The 5,565-nt window shown below is 60.4% G+C and overlaps 1 protein-coding gene across 4 annotated transcripts in view; it reads right to left on the bottom strand.

Moving 5' to 3' along the window:
- The window catches only part of DOK4 (docking protein 4), a 13,559-nt gene extending 8,481 nt beyond the window's left edge, over positions 1-5,078 (bottom strand). For all 4 annotated transcript variants that reach the window (XM_082370028.1, XM_082370030.1, XM_082370029.1 and 1 more), the window contains exon 1: positions 4,877-5,078. The gene's annotated coding sequence lies outside the window, so the exon portion shown is untranslated. The remainder of the gene's footprint in view (positions 1-4,876) is intronic.
- Between the last annotated feature and the right edge of the window lie 487 nt (positions 5,079-5,565).

The raw sequence follows: 5,565 nt of genomic DNA, 5'->3' as shown, positions 1-5,565 counted from the left end.
CTGGCCAGGACTTGCGGTGCCCCACGTCCTGAGCACAGGCAGGAGTTAATTACATGGAGAACTAGCAATCACCTGGGCTTGGGGCAGAGGACAAAGCTGGACCACATTGAGGGGCACCAAGGGGCAGTCAATATGCATCGGGAAAAGGGATGCTGTCAGGGGCTCTCAGAATCAGGCAGATTACCAGATAACGAAGACTCAGACTTAGGGGGGAGGTGTCTCAGTGATGACCCAGTCCAACATCCATTCTACATCATTTTACAGTTGGGGAAAAGAAAGCTGCCCAGAGAGGATAAGCAGCATGGCCAAGGTCACACAGCAGGCCCAGGGTTCAGCCAGGGACAAGTAAGTTCCGGAGTGGGTGACGGAGGCAGGCCTGGGGGTGGAATGCCCTGCCACATGGCTCTGGCTGCCTGCCACCACCTAAGCCTTCTCTGCCATCCAGGCTCAGAGGCAGGGCTGTGCCAGCAACATGGCCCCCCGTGTCTCCAGGATCGCTGGGTGGGAACGGAGCAGCATTTCTGGGGTCAGCTGGGCATCTGTGCTGCCAGGACAGGGCCCTGGGGCAAGCATCCTGCTGGAGCTGCCAGCAGCTTGGCATTAATTAATCTTCTGGAGGCCTGTCGAGTTCCTAACAAGGAATAGATGTGACTACCCCAGTGAGCACACGAAAACAGGCAGAGGGACAGAGACGGTAGTGCTCCCTATGCCCCTTGTACCCCAAGAGCCTCTTCAGCACCCCTCAGTGGTCTCCCTGCCCATCCACTCGCTCTCTCCCAGCTCCCTGGGGGCCAAGACCCTTCCACACCCAAGTGGTCTGCTTTCCTCCTATCAGGTCTAGCGCGGGGTCCCCTCCCTGGCACTGACCCCCAACATCCTTGCCATACCTGGGTGCTGGCACTCAGAGAAGAGTAAGTTTTCCCAGCTCTGTCTCCACCGCCTGGGGCTGCCTTGTCCCCACAGTGAGGACCAGCTCCGTAAAAGCCCCCTCCAAGATGCCAGCTGGCTGGCTACTGGCTGAGGGTCCACAGCATGGAAGGCCCCTTTCAGAATACACCTGCAGCAAACACGGGGCCCCTGGGTTCATCCAAGGCAGCCGGAGATGTGGCCCAGCCAGGAACATGAATCCAACTGGCAGGTGGTCCTGCGTAAGCCGCTTAACTCCTCAGTGCCTCAATTTCCCCATCAGTTAAAAAAACAATGAGGATAAATCCACCTATTTTAAATGAGGAAATGAATCTATGAGGCACCTGCCTGCCCACGTTGGACCCAGAGCTTCTGCCTTGAAAACCCCAAGGGCTGTTTTTATTGCGAGAGCTGCTGCCCAGCCGAGGGCTGAGAAAGCACCCTAACCCAGCCTTCCACCTGCCCAGTGCAGGCCTGCTCCTTCCTGGCTCCACCAGTTACCTTCTCAGCAGCACCCCTTGAGTGACTGCAGTCACCAAGCTCTCAGGAGCACCTCTGCCATGTCTGTCCACCGTCCCACACCCCATGCCCTAGAAATAAACCCACAGAGACAAACCAGTGGGAAGAGCAACCTTCCAGGGGAAGCCTGGGTGTCAAAGGGCCTGGCAGCTCACACTGGCCTGGAGTCACAGGTGGTGCTGACCTTACTCAGTCCCTAATGAATATGCAAGAGCAAGACCCACGCTGGGGCCCAAAGTGGTAGAGCAAAGGGGAGTTGGGGAGGAGGGAGAGAGGGGGAAGGGCCAATAGGTAGACTCACAAATTTGATGGGCAATGGGGACAAGGTGAGAGGGGGCACCCAGAGCCAACCCATGCCCCAAAGGGACTGCACTGTGTTAAGCAACAGAAGTGGCCCCCAGGCTGAGCCTGTGTGGACCCAATGAGGCATCAAGGGATGGAGAGCAGCTGAGCTCAGCAGGTCAGGAACTGGGAAGGCAGCCCCCGCCCTGCCGCACCTGGGGCCACTTTCCCCATCACTCCTGAACAACCACCAGCTCTGCCTCTCACGAGCCTAGAGCAGGGGAAAAGTCCCCGCTAACTGGAGAGGGCCTGCGGTCTGAGGTGTGCAAGGTCAGCTCTGAGCACCCAGAGGGGCTACGCAGGGCGCCCAGCAGCCCCCTCAGCACTGCGGTAGGGAGCAGGGACCCCCGTTCCTCCTCCCAACCTGGCATCGAAGCAGCTGCTCAACCAGAGACCGTCCCTGCCCTGGACCAGGCCACCACTGGCTCCTCCAGAAAGAGGAGGAGCCCCCCTCTCCCAGGAAGGGCAGGTGTCCTGTGCGGAGGGGGCAGGAGACTCCCTGGTGCCCAGCAGAGGGGTGGGGAGCGGCCCCCTGATCACCTGCCCCATGCGGCACCCCTCCCTGCACCTCGATTCTGCCTGGAGGCTTTGGCTCCAGAACAAACGCTACCCGCTGCTGTTGGCAACCAATGACTGAGTGGGAGCGGCTGCCTGCCTGGCTGGGCCTCCCCACCCCATGACAGATCGGATCTTATCAGGGCTTCAGGGACAGCCCTACCTGGACACTTGGACACCGTCTCACTGACGCTCGCTGTCTCCACCCCCGGCAAAGATTCCACTGGCGGGATTCTCTCCGGCATGAGGGACATTTCCCATCACCTGCCTGGTCCTCTCTACCCCTGTGTGATTATTATCAGGGGCCAGGAGGGGGTCATCCCCTCCCCAGACGGCCCCACCCCTGACCTCCACCCATGCAAATCCCCACAAGCAACCACCACCTGAAACACTGCAGGTCCCAAGATGGGTGGCAAAGACAGATCAAAAACCAGCAGGGGGGGAGGGGGGATTCCCTGGTGGTGCAGTGGTTAAGAATCCGCCTGCCAATGCTGGGGACATGGGTTCGAGCCCTGGTCCGAGAAGATCCCACACGCTGTGGAGCAAATAAGCCTATGAGCCACAATTACTGAGCCTGTGCTCTAGAGCCCACGAGCCACAACTACTGAAGCCCGCGCACCTAGAGCCCGAGCTCCACAATAAGAGAAGCCACCGCAATGAGAAGCCCGCACACCTCAACGAAGAGTAGCCCACGCTCACCGCAACTAGAGAAAGCCGCACACAGCAACGAAGACCCAATGCACCCAAAAATAAACAATAAATTAATTAATTATTTAAAAAAAAAAAAAAAAAACAACTGGGCAGAGAAGACTGGCGGGAGGTGAGGACATCTGAACAGCCCTCCAGTTAGGAAAGTGGTGCTGTGTCTCCACACTACTGCCACTCCACTCTCTCCAGGTTGCCTGCCCACCCGTCCAGCCTCATCTCCCCCGGGGTTGGCCTTCTTTCTGTTCTTCAACATGCCTAACTCCTACCCACGCAGGATCACTGCACTTGCTGTTCCCTGCCTAAAACTCTATTCCCTCAGATGGTCCAAGGTTCATTCTACTGCATCATTCAGGTCTCAGCTCAAAGACTGTCACTTCAGAGAGGTCTTCCCAGACCACGCTGGCCAAAGGAGCTCCCCAGTCAGCCTCTATCGCAACACCCAGATTCACTGTCCCCACATATCACTATAGGGTTTGCCTCTTCATCTGCTGATTTGCTACTCGGCCACTCCCTGTCTCCTACAGTGCCCTAGAATGTCAGCTTCCTGATGGCTAGGCCGTGTCTGTCTAGTTAATGGCTCCATCCCAGCACCCAGAATGGTGCCTAGTGTGGCGCAGGTGCTCGGTATTTGGGGACTGAAAACATTAATTACCTCCAGGCCTTGTTCTTCTCATCCTTTCTCCCACCACCATCAATATCCACCTGGTCAGACCCAGCTCAACTTCCAGAGATGTGTGAGCAGCAGTGGGTTCCCATCTCCCTGGGCCCCAGACCCACAGTTTGGTTCAAAGCTGATCCGGGGGGTGCGAGACAGCACTGCTGACACTGTGTCCAGGCCTGGCCAGGTGGCCCCACCTTGGCCCCAGTTGTTGGATGAGGTCATGCCCAGCTCTGCTGCCCTGCCTGAGAGGGAAGAGCTAGAAGTAGCCAGTGCCCAGGCTCAGAGGGACAGGCAACTGGGCAGGAGGGGGCACAGCTCCTGAGACCCATCCCAGATGGGGGACAGGAATGGCCTGCACTGGAGCCACATCCCCTGAAAGGGGCAAGAAAGGAATCTGCACTAAATAAATAAGCCCAGCCTCGAACTGCTGCTGTGAATCCTGCCAGGCCTGTCACTGCCCTTGACTCTCAGCCCCCTACCGCCGAAACCCTCCATCCAAGTCTCCTGGCAACTGCCACGCACCCACGGCTGGGGACAGGGAGACAGCACAGAGGCCCTGCTCTGCCCACATCACCCAGGTGCCCAGCCTCCGCTCGTGCCCCTCTGCAGTGACAGAAAGCATTTAACTGGAAGCAGGGCTTTGGGTGTCCTGGGAGAGAAAGTGGACAGGACCCCAGGACCAGGGAAGAAGAATCAAGGAAAGGAGGCAGCTGGCTCCTCCTTTAAGTTGTAGGGTAGGAACCATTTGCAGGTAGAGTGGGCAGTAGCGGGGCAGATGGAGAAAGTGTTGGAATTTGGGGGTGGGGGCTGAGAGAGCAGGAGGCCACGGGAGCAGGAAGGGCGGGAGGAGGATGGGGGCTGTGATGCGCAGGGTTATGCCCCCTCGGGATGGCAGGCCCAGGGCCAGGGAGTACAGGGGCCTGGGCTCCTCCGATGAGTGAGTGTGGGGTAGGCGTGAGGTCAGGCCCCGACCTGGGCTGCCCTGGAGAGGAGAGCTGGGGGTAGGCGGAGCTTAGGGGGTAGTTTCAGGGGCCGGGGCTGGCTTTTGGAGGTGGACCCCTGAGGCCCCCCACAGGGTAGGAAGGTCCCAAGGGCTTGGAGAGTTCTCAGGTTGGAGTCGCCGAGGGTCTCGAGGGTTCCGGCGCGGCCTAAGGCCCCCTCCCCGCCTCGCGCCCCCCTAGTTACCTGGGCGCCGCGGCCCCTGCTGGGGGCGCTGGCTCGGCGGACGGCGGGCCAGGCTCATGCCCGCGTCACGGCGCGGCCCGCGGGGGCGGCGGGGTGGCGGCGGCGGCAGCGCCCGGCGCCGGGTGGGGACCGTCAGGGAGGTGCAGCCGCCCAGCTCGGTTCGGGCTGGGACTCGCGGCGCTGCCCAGCAGCCCGGCTCCAGCCACTCCGCCCCGCCCCGCCCCTCCGGCGCGGCAACCCCCCCCCCGGCGGCCCGCCCCCGCCGTATTCCTCCGAGCCGAGGGACACGCACTTCCGCCCCGGCTTCCTTTCCCTCCCCGTGCCCCAACCAACCACCGTCCCCATCCCCAGCTCGTCTCCGCGGCCCCTTCAGGTAGCCCTCGGTACCCCGGCTCAGCCTCACCCCCCCCTCCCTGGGCCCCAGATTCCAATCTCACATCGCCTCTCAGCCCCTGAAAGTTGAACACATCAGCTCCCAGCCCCCAGATCTCAGCCCCCACCGCGACAACTTCTACAGGAATCATACACACATCCACTGCTCCTCTATCCCCTACAGAACTTCCGGGGCCGTCCACAGTCTAGCCAGGACCCCCAGTGACCTCCTTATCGCCCCACCCACCCCCGCAGAATCCAGTAGCTTCGTGCGCGCCTCTCTCCTAGACTGTCAGCTCCCCTAGCAGTCTGCCAGC

The sequence above is a fragment of the Balaenoptera borealis genome (assembly GCF_965194805.1).
Source record: "Balaenoptera borealis genome assembly, chromosome: 19".
In the NCBI taxonomy this organism is placed as follows: domain Eukaryota; kingdom Metazoa; phylum Chordata; class Mammalia; order Artiodactyla; family Balaenopteridae; genus Balaenoptera; species Balaenoptera borealis.
This window is presented reverse-complemented; position numbering and strand designations above follow the sequence as displayed.